The sequence below is a fragment of the Chiloscyllium punctatum genome, chromosome 17 (genome assembly GCF_047496795.1).
Source record: "Chiloscyllium punctatum isolate Juve2018m chromosome 17, sChiPun1.3, whole genome shotgun sequence".
Classification (NCBI taxonomy): Eukaryota; Metazoa; Chordata; class Chondrichthyes; order Orectolobiformes; family Hemiscylliidae; genus Chiloscyllium; species Chiloscyllium punctatum.
In genome coordinates this window covers 9970484-9984555 of record NC_092755.1, presented here as the reverse complement: position 1 = coordinate 9984555, position 14072 = coordinate 9970484, and positions in this window count along the sequence as shown.

The window sequence follows — 14072 nt, the reverse complement described above, 5'->3', positions numbered from 1 at the left end:
TGACCAAAAAGGTAGACGAAGACAGAGCAACTAACATTGTTTCTGGCTTCCACAAACCCTTGTTCAGGGTGTAGCATGATACATTGGTTAGTAACGGTAGATCAAAAGGGATCAGGGAGAGCTAGCCAACTGGATACAAAATGGAATGACAGTGGGAGACAGGATGGTGGGAGAGGGTTGTTGATCAGACTGGGGCCTCTGACCAGCAGTGTGCTGTAAGGATTGGTGCTGGGGCCACTGTTGTGCACCCTTGCATAGACAATTTTCTGAAAATATAGGAGTCCCTGTTAGTATGTTTATGGATACCACGATTAGTGGAATAGTGGGCAGGGAATATAGTTATCGAAGGGGATGTTAATCAACTGGGCCAAGGAATGAAAGATGGAGTTTAATTCAGGTGTTGGATTTAGTTCAGACAAACCAGGGAGGACTAACACGGGTAATTGTCCGGCCCTGGAGTGTTGTAGAAAAGGGAGAGACTAAGGGGCTCTATTACATTGTTCCTTGGACTGGCATCACAGGGCGATACGGTGTTGAAAGCGGCAATTGGCACACTTTTACTCAATGCTCTGATCAATGAAGACATGAGTTGGAGATATTGGTAACACTGTCGTCAATATTTCTCCTGGGCAGAGGAGGCCACGGGGTGATCTTAGACCATGTAGGGTCGAAGTAAGGTGAATTGCCAAGGGTAGGTGAATCCAAAGCTAGAGGCATAAACGTGAGTTGAGAGCAAGAATTTAAAGAGGGAGCTGAGGGGCAACATTATCCACAGAGGATGGTGCATAGACAGACTGAACTGCCAGAGGAAATGGCAAAAACAAGTACAATTACAACATGGAAAAGACACTCGGGCAGGTACATGGAGAGGAGAAGGTTTGAAGGGATATGAGCCAAACACGGGCAAACGTGACTCATTCCATTTAGGGAACCTTGGCCGAAGAGTCATGCCGCACAGAAACAGACCCGATGTCTCCAGTTATTGGAGGTGGAGACTATCGAGACAAGGCATGTTATAGAGCCTGAAGCAAGTTACAGTGATACGGATGGTCATCTGGACTGGAGGTTTCAAATATGTGAAATAATTGGTGAGGGGGAGGAGATGACAGAGATAGGAACTGTTATAGGAGTTGGAATGATTGAAGACACTGGTCCTCAATACAAGCCATAGATACAGTGTTGGAGAGGGAATAGGGAACAGAAAGATCCCAGGCAGCATTACCACCCTCTCGTGGGAGGCCTGCTTTCCCCTCAGTTGTTCTGATGCTCCCTAAGAAAGCACAGGCCTGGACTGATAACTGGAAACTCGCGATGCTGTCTCATTACAACAAAACTTGCAGCAGGCGTGGTGATTGAGCCTGGGGTGTGGCTGTACTGTGCTCCGCCTCCAGCACTTTCTCTATGTCACATATTGTTAGCTGCTATTTGGATCCCCCTTATTACTTTCTGCTCTGTGCACTGGAATGAGCTTACCTGGCAGCAGGATTTATTGAAGACTCCCGACTTCCCTGACTTTGTCTTTCTGGCTGACCAACCATCGTCCCAACCAGCAGTTGGCAAGTCTATTGAGTCAAGAACTCCATGATTACCTGTAGAAGACACAGAAATGGCAGAATGGGAAATTAGACTAATGCTTTGAGGGTTACACATATAGAATGGCACTGAGCCCACAGAGATCTGGAAAATCCCAGTCTCCATTCCTGACCTGTACTGCCTCATCTCTCTGGAGTGGAGAATTCTGTTGGCTCAGGATGTGGAGTAGCTTCAAGAGTGAGAGACGGTGACAGAGGCAGCAATTAGACCCACACATTGAGGGATACCACATGGAGAGGTACTGAATCACATCACCAGAGTGCTGGGTCAAACAATTGTGCAGAAAGAAAGGGTTTTGATTCATGTTGCTCTGGGATATACAAACTGTGAGCAGGCGAAGTGATGGCCTAGTGGCATTATTGTGTGACAATTTATCCAGAAACTCAGCAAGTGTTCTCTGGACACAGGTTCAAATCCCACCATTGCAAATGATAGAATGTGAAGTAAATGCTTCAAAAACGATGTAATTAAAAACCTGTAAATGAGTATTAAGCAATTGCTGATGCTAAGAAAAAGTCATCGGGTGCATTCCTGTCTTTAGTGAAGTAATCTAAAATGGGACTGGGATATCACAGGTATTACAGAAACACAGCTGAGGGAGGGACAGGACAGGCAGCTCAAAGTTCCAGGGGACAGATGCTGCAGGAAGGACACAAGGGGAGCTGAGAGAAGAGGAGAGCTGCTGGTTCTGATTGGGTGAAATATCACAGCAGGACTGAGAGAGGATATTCCTGCAGGATCGCCCAGTGACGCTGTGTTCGTGGAATTAATCAATAACAATGGGTCTTCCCTTTCCTCTGATTGTTCTACAGACCCCAAAGCCCCGCCCTCCTGCTCCTTGACCTTCTCAAGATGGCGGCCCTGAGGCCCGCACTCCCTCTTCCCTCAAACAAATGATGGCTGTGACCCTGGGCCACTTCCTTGATCAGAGACCGCCACCTCCTTATCCGGGCCTGGAGGTGCTTTTTCGAGTTATTTTTAACCTGTATCCAGGAATTGTGAATTCTTTCCGCTCCTTTCTCCCAGCGAGGCTCCCACACACCGGCTCTGAAGCCGATCGCAGCCGCTGCCGGAGAAAGTAGCTCCATGTCTCTCTCTCTCTCTCTCTCTGTGCCCTGACCAATGTGACACTGCGCATGCTCTGCATAGAAACCAAACTACGCGTGCGTCTGAAGTTATCAGTGAGTTTGTAGAGAATATTCATATCTGCACAGACTGATGGGTAAAATATTAGTCATTAACAATTGCTTTGTCGAGTTATAGTCATAGAGTTGTCTAACATGCAAATTGTCTGGTCCAAATCAACCATACCGGCCAGCTATGTAAATTACCAATCGTACTGGGAGTTTGAAAATAAGTTTCTTACTCGAGTCGTGTAAATCGATCGGAAATATGTACGTTATCAGATTTACATTTAAATTACAGTATTTTTTAAAATCTCACATTGATTTATGAGAGACGTTTAATGCTCCACTATGTCGTGAGAATGATCAATCCTGCAAAATAATTTGCTCTCTGACAATGTTGAAGCGTTCACTCCCGAGAATACTGTGGCCCCTCTTCCTCATTCACTATGGTTAGAGGACCGGCCACTCCTCGGTCCTCCTGTTCCGCCTTTTCCTACCAATTGCAGAGTTGATTCAGGCGTGACTTAGCAGGTAAGGGACAAAGGAAGTTCGAGTCGATGTTTTGTGACGCGGTGAAAATATCCCGAATCTTGGACCGAGAGGCCTGGGTTCAATTCACAGCTTGTGCAGATGTATGTAATAACCACTTTTAGCAGGTTCATCAGGAAAACCAAGGGAAGTCAGGAGCAGAGTGAAAACAAGAGAAAATGCATGCAATGTGGTGGGGCTCTCAATGCTCAGATGATTTGACTCTTTACCAAGCGTTTCAGGGTGCCAGTACAGACTGTTGCACTGCTCTTCGTGCACAGCCAGATACCACGATTGTAGGGCAAAGTGATGGGATATAGAGGTGCTTTTCTGGAAGGCGCTCGGTTTTTGTGGTGAAAACAGTTGAGAAGGAGTCGGGTTTTGTATGGAGCTACCTGTCCCCCTCCTGTTGCAGCCTCTTATTATTGCCCTGACTCTACCTCGTACATGGAGAAAGTGAGGAATTCAGATTCTGGAGATTAGAGCTGAAAAATGTGTTGCTGGAAAAGCGTAGCAGGTCAGGCAGCATTCTCTACCTCGTACATGTTTGGTAGAGATCAGTGACACTTCATAAGCCCACAATACAAGATCCATCACTCTGTTTCAGACAGTAAAAATCTCTTGTAGCACAATAGTCAGAGAACAATCCAGCAGAACAGGCCCTTCGATCCTTGATGTTGTGCCAACCTGTGAACTATTCTCAGCTCGTCCCCCTACACTATCCTGAAATCACCCATGTGCTTATCTAAAAGATTGTTTAAATCTCACTAATGTGGCTGAATTAACTACATTAGTAGGTAGTGGATTCCATGCCCTAACCACTCTGAGTAAAGAACCTGTCTCTGACATCTGTCTTAAATCTATCACCCCTCAATTTGTAGATATACCCCCTCATACACAATAATGTCATCATCCTATGAAAAAGACTTTCTCTGCCTACCCTATCTAAGCCACTGATCATCTTGTATGTCTCTATCAAATCCTCTCTTAGCCTTCTTCTTGCCAATGAGAACACGTTCAAGTCTCTCAAACTTTCCTCATAAGACCTTCCCTCCAGACCACACAACATCCTGGTAAATATCCTCTGCGTCTTTTCCCATGCTTCCACATCCTTCCAGAAACATAGGCACCAGAACTGCACACAATATTCCAAATATGGCCGCACCAGTGCTTTGTATCGTTGCAGCATGATATTGCGGCTCCAGAACTCAATCCATCTACAAATGAAACCTAACACAATGTATGCCGCCTGAACAGTACTGTACACCTGGGGGCAACTTTCAGGCATCTATGTACATGGCCTCCAACATCCTTCTGCACATCTGCACTACCAAGAATCTTTCCATTGACCGAGTACTCTGCCTTCCTGTTATTCTTCACAAAGTGCATCACCTTACATTTAGCTGCATTGAACTCCATTTGCCACCATTCAGCCCAATTCTGCAGTTTATCCAAGTCCCCCTGCAACCTGTAACAGTCTTCCACACTGTCCACTACTCCATTGACTTTCGTGTCATCTGCAAATTTACTAATCCATCCATCTATGCCTGCATCTAAGACTTTTATAAAAATGACAAACAGCAGTGATCCCAAAACAGATCCTTGTGGCACACCACTAATAACTGCACTGGAGGCTGATTATTTTCCATTATCCACCACTCGCTGCCTTCTTTTAGAAAGCCAGTTTCTAATCCAAACTGCTAAATCACACTCAATTCCATGTCGCTGCATTTTCTCTAACAGCCTACCATGTGGAACCTTATCAAAGGCTTTACTGAAGTCCATGTATACCACGTCAACTGCCCTACCCTCATCTATATGATTGGTCACCATCTCAAAAAACTCAATGAGGTTTGTGAGACACGACCTGCCCTTGACGAAACCATATTGACGATCTGCACTCATATTGTTGTTTGCCAGATGATTACAAATGGTGTCTCTTATAATCCTTTCCAAAACCATTCCTACAACAGAAGTAAGTCTCACTGGTATATAATTACCTGGGTCATCTCTACTGCCCCTCTTGATCAAGGGCATAACATTTGCAATCATCCAGTCCTCTGGTAGTGAACTTGTAGGCAATGACAACTCAATATCAAAGCTAAAGTCTTTGCTAACTTCTCCCTAGCTTCCAAGACAATCTACAGATAAATCCCATCTATCCCAGAGGACTTGTCTACTTTCAATCCTTCTAGAATTGATAACACCTGTTCGTAACTAACCTCGATCCTTTCTCGTCTAACATCTTCTACCTCATTATTATCTACAATATTCTAATTTTCCTGAGTGAAAACCAATGAGAAATGTTTGTTTAGCACCTCTCCGATTTTTACAGTGTCCACACTCAACTTCCCACTTCTGTCTTTGATTGGCCCTATTCCTACCGTATCGTTTATTCCTCACATACCTATAGAAAGCTTTAGGGTTCTCCTTTATTCTATTCGCTAAAGACTGCTCAAGTCCTCTCTTTGCTCTTCTTAACTCTCTTTAAATCCTTCCTCGCTGATCTGTAAGTATCCATCGCCTCATCTGTACCATTTGTCTCATCAACACATAAGCCTCCTACTTCTTCTTAACAAGAGATGCAATTTCTGTAAATCACGGTTCCCTTACCTTATCACTTCCTCCCTGCCTGACAGGGACATACCTATCAAGGACACGCAATATCTGTTCCTTAAACCAGCTCCACATTTCCATTGTCTGCATCCACTGCATTTCGCTACCCATCCTATGCATCCTAATTCTTGCATAATCGCATTATAATTGCCACTGCCCCATTGATAAGTCTTCACCTGTTGCATGTACCTCTCCCTTTTCATCGCTAAACTAAACATAACTGAATCATGATCACTCTCTCCAAAGTGCTCACCTACACCTAAATCAAACACCGAGTCCGGTTCATGACCAAGCACCAGATCCAATGTGGCCTCCCCTCTTGTCAGCCCTTTGACATACTGTGTCAGGAAACCCTCCTGCACACATTGAACAAAAACTGATCCATCCGACGTAATAGAGTTATAGCATTTCCAGTGAATGTCAGGGAAGTTAAAGTCCCCCATAATGACCACAATGTTACTTTCACTCCTACCCAGAGTAATTTTTCTCATCCTCTCTTCCCCCTCCCTGGAACTCTGTGGCGGCCTATAAAAAATCCAAGCACTGTGACCTCCCCTCTCCTATTTCTAACCTCAGCCCACACTACTTCAGTAGAGAAGTCCTCATCAAATGTTCTCTCAGCCACCGTTATACTATCCTTGACTAACATGACATGCATGGACCCATTGTGGTGCTTCAAATTCCATGAGGCAGCCATACTGTCTATGACGGACAGACTCAGTCTGGAACCTCCTCTATCCTTAAGACCTTATGCACTGCCTACGCTCCTCCATTTCCCCTTTGCACGTTCCCTTTTCAACCCACCCCATCCCACCCCATCCCACCCCACCTGCATCACTCCACAATTGGAGCTGTCAAGGGCAGAAGTCTGTGGAAAACCCTTCCTAACCTTCTCTATCCTCTTTTAAAATGTATTTTAAAATCATTCTCCTTAATCAATGTTTTGATCATCCATGAAACACCTTAGGAGATTTGCCATGATGAAAGATTCCATACAAAGCAAGTAGTTGTTGTTATTGCTCTACATTAGGAGAAACAGAAATGATGTTTTCAAAATTCTAACAAGAAAGTCACTGATAGGCGCAGTGTGTAGGCTAAATAATAACATCACATTGGGATGGACAATAAACAAAGAAATAACTAATGCCTGTAAAAATGGCATGTCTATTACCTTGGGTGATTTTAATCTACATGTAGATTGGTCGAACCAGCTCAGTCAGGGTAGCCTTGAGGAATTCATTAAATGTATCCATGATAGTTTTTTTGAACAGTATGAAATGTAACCGACAAGGAGCAAGCTTTCCAAGATCTGGCACCTGTGCAATGAGACAGGAATAATTAATGACCTCAGAGTTAGGGATCCTCTTGGAAGAAGTGATCACTGTATAGTTGAAGTTAGAATACATATGGAGAGTGTGAAGATAAATTACCTGCCCTCGATCACTTCATAGCCAACTGCCGCTGTGACATTAACTGCCTCAACTTCTCCACCCCTCTCACCCACTCCAACCTCTCACACTCGGGACGTGCAGCCCTCCACTCCATCCGTTCCAACCCCAACCTCACTATCAAACTGGCAGACAAGGGAGGCCCGGTAGTAGTTTGGCACACCAACCTTTACACCGCTGAGGCTAAACGCCAGCTCGTGGACACCTCCTCCTACTGCCCCCTTGACCATGGCCCCACCTCCCACCACCAAACCATCATCTCCCAGACCATCCATAACCTCATCACCTCAGGGGATCTCCCATCCACCGCCTCCAACCTCATAGTCCCTCAACCCTACACCGCCAGTTTCTACCTCCTGCCCAAAATCCACAAACGTGACTGCCCCGGCCGACTCATTGTCTCAGCCTGATCCTGCCCCACCGAACTCATCTCTGCATACCTCAACACGGTCCTGTCCCCTTAGTCCAAGAACTTCCCACCTACGTTCGGGACACCACCCACGCCCTCCACCTCCTCCATGATTTTCATTTACCCGGCCCCCAACGCCTTATCTGCACCAGTCCCTATACACCTCCATCCCCCATCATGAAGAACTCAAAGCCCTCTGCTTCTTCCTTTCCCACTGTACCAACCAGTATCCTTCCACTGACACCCTCCTTCGACTGACTGAACTTGTCCTCACCCTGAACAACTTCTCTTTCCAATCCTCCCACTTCCTCCAAACCAAAGGAGTAGCCATGGGCACCCGCATGGGCCCCAGCTATGCCTGCCTCTTCGCAGGATATGTGGAACATCTTCCGCAACTACACTGGCACCACCCCCCACCTTTTCCTCCGCTACATCAATGACTGTATCGGCGCTGCCTCATGCTCCCACGAGGAGGTTGAACAGTTGATCCACTTTACCAACACCTTCCACCCCGACCTCACATTCACCTGGACCGCCTCAGACTCCTCCCTCCCCTTCCTAGATCGTTCCATTTCTATCTCGGGCGACCGAATCAACACGGACATTTACTATAAACCGACCGGCTCCCACAGCTACCTAGACTACACATCCTCCCACCCTGCCCCCTGTAAAAAACGCCATCCCATATTCCAAATTCCTTCGTCTGAGTAGCAGGACAAAGTGTGCGGAGGACTGGGAAACTTTGCAGGGAAACATAGATACATTGAGTGAGTGGGCAATGGTTTGGCAAGTGGAATATTATGTTCATATATGTAAAGTCATACTCTTTGGTTGGAGTAACATTAATAAAAAGCATATTACTTGACTTTTTAAAAAGTTACATTATTTGCTCGGCAGAGGCCCCTGAACATCCTTCTGCAGGAGGGTTAGTCCCCAGGTATAACAATCAATTCAGGAGGCAAATGGAATTTTGTCCATCATTGCTGAAGGGATTGTGTTTAAAAGCAGAGGTTATGTTCTCGCTACAGTGGGTGCTGGTGAGGCCACACCTGGAGTACTGCATGCAGTTTTTACCTCCCAACGTGCTCAAGGATGAACTTGCCCTGGAGGGGGTGCAGAGGAGGTTAACGATGTTGATTCCGGAGGTGAGGGGTTTGACTTAACAGAGACTGAGTAGATTGGGATTATATTCATTGGAATTCAGAAGAATGGATAGATATAAAATAATGAATGGAATAAATAAAATAGAAGTAGAGAGGATGTATCCACTGGCAGGTGAAGCTCGGACAAGAGGGCATCACCACAAGGTTAGAGGCAGCAAATTTAGGAGTGAATTGAGAAGGAACGTCTTGACCTCGATGGGAGTGCATTGCCCAGGGAAGTAGTTGATGCTAGTTCAATGAACGTTTTTAAAGCTAAGTTAGTTTTTTAAAAAAGAAATAGTTAATTAAGGAATACGGTGAGAACGTGGGTAAATGGTTCTGTATCCACAAAATGATCAGCCATGATCTTATTGAATGGTAGAGCAAGCTCGAAGGGCAGGACGGCCTTCTCCTTTTCCTCGATCTTTTGTTCTTATGCTATGCATTCCTCCCTCACTCGTGACTTGGAGGTGCTGGTGTTGGATTAGGATGGACAAAATTAAAATTCACATAACACCAAGTTATAGTCCAACAGGTTTATTTGGAAGCACTACTTTGCTGGTCCTTCATCAGGTGGTTGTGTGATTTTTAACTTTGTCCCTCACTCTTGTAACTGAGAAACAGCAACAAAAGTCATGAAGCAGTGCGCAAGCTCCAGCCAACAGTTGGTATTGTGGACAATGAAGAAGGTTATCTCAGAATAGAATGGGATATTGATCAGATGGGCCAATGGGCTGAGGAGTGGCAGATAGGATTTAATTTAGATAGATTAGGTTAGTATATCTGGTTATCATCGACAGGTTGGACCGAAGAAGTCATTGATGTCAGCGGTGGACCTATGGAAAGGCAAGGGCGGAGCTGGAGGACCTGGTAGGCAGTTGGTCCTCCAGCCAATCAGTGAATAAGGGCGGGACTAGACTATACCACGTGATCATCCTCGCGGTGGGCGTGGATATTCGGACTGTATGTGTGCGCAGTGCTGTCGGTAAGGAAAGAAATAAACAGCAGGAAGCGGGAGGGAAATGGTGTTGGTATGGTCTGAGAGGTTTTACAATCATTTGCTGCACATCGGAAAATACAAATTTGAAACTTACATTTCCGTTTTTGCAGCAAATGGGAAAATGCCTCGTTGAGTAATTGGCCCGAGTGAGTGCCGCCATCTTTATTCGGGGCAATGATTCACTGGACACGTGCGCGGCCGCCAGCTTTGTAGGGGGCAAAGTTCAGAGGGATGTATGTCCAGCTTTCCCTGGTAAAAAGAGTCATAGGGCAGGATTTACACAGCATATTCAAACCCAGAGAAATGTTTTTTTTTCTGGATTTGTTTCGTCATTCATTTAAATGATTTGGGTGTGAATAGAGGCCGTATAGTTAGTACGTTTGCAGGTGGCACCAAACTTGGAGGTGTTGTGGACAATGAAGAAGGTTATCTCAGAGTACCGTGGGATATTGATCAGATGGGCCAATGGGCTGAGGAGTGGCAAAAAGGATTTCATGAAGGTAGATTAGATTAGAATATCTGGTTGGCATAGGTTGGACCGAAAAAGTCTGTTTCTGTGCTAGACATCTTTGACTGTGGGATCATAAAAGTGAACTCTGCTCTGGTTCACCTCTGGGTTCTCTGATGTCCACTTGTTCATTATCTAGCTTCCTCAGTCTCTGGGGATGAGAGGCATGGCACTCATCCACAGATTCAATCAATAAGCACATCGACCTGGAGCCAATATACCGACCACTGCAGCGGACAGCTGGAACTGACAACCAGAAGCAACAGATTCAAACCACTATAAATGCCGGAGGAAAGATCACAGGAGGCTCCCAAGCATCAGGGTGTCACCTAGACAGGGGACGAAACGTCTGCAACACAAATTCCCAGCTCGGCGAACAGAACCACAACATAGGAAGGACATGGAAACTTTAGAGAGGGTGCAGCAGAGATTTATCAACATACTGCCAGTCTTATGAAGAAAGACTTATGAGGGAATGTCTTATGAAGAAAGGTTGAAGGAACTCGGGCTTTTCTCTTTGGAGTGATAGAGGATGAGAGACGGCTTGATAGACGGCGTGCTTGTACCTAATACTGTGACACTGTGTTTTAGGCATCTCAGCCAGGAGAATTATCATTCCTGCTTCCAATCGGTCTCGCCCTGTCAGTGTTTTACATACTTCTCTGAGATCGCCACTGATTTTCCTAAATCTAATGCAATACAGGCCTAGTCATCCCAAACTCTGCTCCCACAACAAACTTGTCATCCCAGATATCAGTCTGGTCATCCTCCACGGCTTTCCCTCAATGTCAAGTTTGTCCTTTATTCAGGATGGAGACCAAAACTGCACACAATACTGCAAAATGTTCAAGATGCAGTCTCACCAAGTCCCTGTACAGCTGCAATAGGAACACATTTACTCCTGGACTCAAATCCCCCTGAAGTTAGGTCAACACACCATAAATCTTCCTAACTGCTTTCTGTTCCTACAATATTACTTTCAGTGATTGGCGTGCAGAGAGATCCAGGTCCTTTTCAACATTACAGCTTTCCCCCATGGTGGATCTTTGTACACTGGGCAGAGTGGCAATGCTATCCCCCGTATTGACTACAGGCTTCAGAACTCACTGCCCTGCATGGACCTCGGATCTCTGCACAGAAGAAAGCAAATAATGGAGCATAAGTCCCTTTATAGATCAACATTTTTCAACCAATACCTTTTCAAATGGTAGGCTGATGTTCTCGTTTCCTAACAAAGTACACAACATCACATCTACCCACATTACTCTTCATCTGCCACAATTTTGTCTATTCATTCCACTTGTCTCAATCAATTTGGAGGTTGTTTTTTAACATCGTCTTCATGAAAAAAAACTCCAAAACAGCCTGATCTCTAACTTAGTGCTGACTATCCGGTTAAAGCACACCATCTCACATAGGCTCATGAAATCGATTTTCCCAGTATTACCATTCCCTTGGGTTAACACAGTTTAGATGCAACTTGAATCTGTCCATTTTACTGCAGTACCCACAAACTTGTATGTCTAATTTCCTGTTTTATAACATACCCAGCATCTGTATTGCAGCTTTGATGCACAACTCCCATCTTTTCCTTGCTGTTTCTAAGCTCCACCTTAGCAGATTCTGTGGAATCTGAGCCATGTGGGGTCTGGGAAAATAAATGGTTGATTCAGGGAGATAGTTGGTGAGGCCACTGTACACCATGAGCTCATCTTGTCACACCTTACCTGTTCTTCTTAAGTGTCACTGTGATATTTTCTCTAGATCTCCCGTAATGCCGGTGGAGAATTGAAGGAGAATGGTTTCTCAGCAATGCTGTGTATTCTCCCAGGCAGCTGAGATAGTTCTAACCTGGGTGCGAACCTTACAGCAGGCTGGAACAGTGTTGCTGCTGCTGTACAGGTTCTTTGTGAGATCACATCTGGTGTAGTGTTGACAGATTTAGTCACCTCACTGAGGAAAGGATTTTGTTACACTGGACGCAGCTCAGAGATGGTTCCCTCATCTGATTCCAGCAATGCCGGTGTTAGCTTATAAAGAAAGGACGTTCAGGTTGATCCAATGCCCATTGGGCTTTACAAGAATGGAAGATGATTTTATTTTTGATTAGAACACTGGAAGGAGTCAAAAACAGAGGACAATTACACAGCAAAGAGAGAAATACATTCTGTATCTCCATCCTGTTACATAGGTACAGCAGATGGATATTCAGGCCTTCGACCCTGTTAGACCAGAACAGGACGAGGTTATTCAGCCCCTAGAGCCTGATATACAGTTACAGGAGATGGTCAATCAGCTCCTCGTGTCGACAACACTGGGCCGAGAATAGGCCATGCAGCACCAGTAGCCTGTTACACAGCAACAGGATCAGTCCATTCAGCTTCCTCGAGTCTGTAATACAGGAACTGGAAGAGGTCCTACAGTGGCTGGAAATTGGGACACTGGGAGAACAGGAGGCCGTTCAGCCCCATGGAGCATGTCGCATGGGAATTGGATAAGGATGCAAACTTTATGAGACTTCTTATTAGAAATGAGGAAGAAGTTCACGTTGCATGTCGGGGTTTGGGGACAGGAGACTAAATACACCCTTGGCCCCATTTTAGGGATGCGGGAGTAGACTATGTAACAACTCCAGCCTGGTTTTGCGGAATGTGAGGAGACAACTTCAGCCCTTCAAATTATTACATAGCAACACGAAGATTGCATAAGCCCTCCAGCCTCTTACACGTTAAGAGTATGCCATCAACATGATAACGTAGTGCCATCAATTTTGTACACAAGGAAGAGCGTTAGTCCAATCAGACACCCATATCTCCTTAAGATCAATCAGACCAGGTCATTTCAAGCCATTTGCGAATCATACAGGACTGGAGGGAACGTTGAGATTAGCGAGATTTAAGAACTTAAATTATCACCTCCACGATGGAATAAAAAGTATTGAGAATTTTTTTTGAATTTAAGAAAGATTCTTAGACTATATTATTCAGGAATTAATGGCAGAATGTTTGCAAAGTCAAAACCAATCCATCAGAGTCAACATAATGTTGTGAACGATAAATCGTACTTCAATTATTTACTCGAGTTCGTTAAACATGTGACAAGCAAGATGGATATTGAGAATCTGGAGATGTAGTACTTGGACTTCCAGAAGGCATTTCATAAAGTGTGCACAAAAGATTAATCTGCAGAATAAGGCCATGTGATTAGAAGTAGCCTTTAGCTTGGAGACCGGATTGGGGAACCAACAAAATGCAGTGAGATGGAATAAATGGGTCATTTTCTGTTTGGCAAAATGCAACTTTCTGTCCCCAGGCCCCAACTATTGGCAATCTGTACTATTACATATTTGCAGAGATAGACAAGCTAGAACCAAATTTTCAGATGACACGAGCAGAGGTATGAAATTGCAATGAAGATGTAAGAGATTTTGTAATGGATATGGATGGTTTGGGCCAACATTTGACAGATGAAGCTGAACAACTGATAGTATGAGTCTATCATTTTTGTCAGTGCAACAGATAGACAACTTATTATTCAAATAGAGAGAATAACTTCAGAGTGTTTAGGTTTAGAGGAATCTGAGTGTCCTCATACATGAAATCCTCATCACAGAAATGTCAGATGTAGGTACAGCAGGACGTGAGAAAGGGAAGTGCAGTTTTGGCATTTTTTATAAAAGAGCAGATTTTAAAAGGATGGAG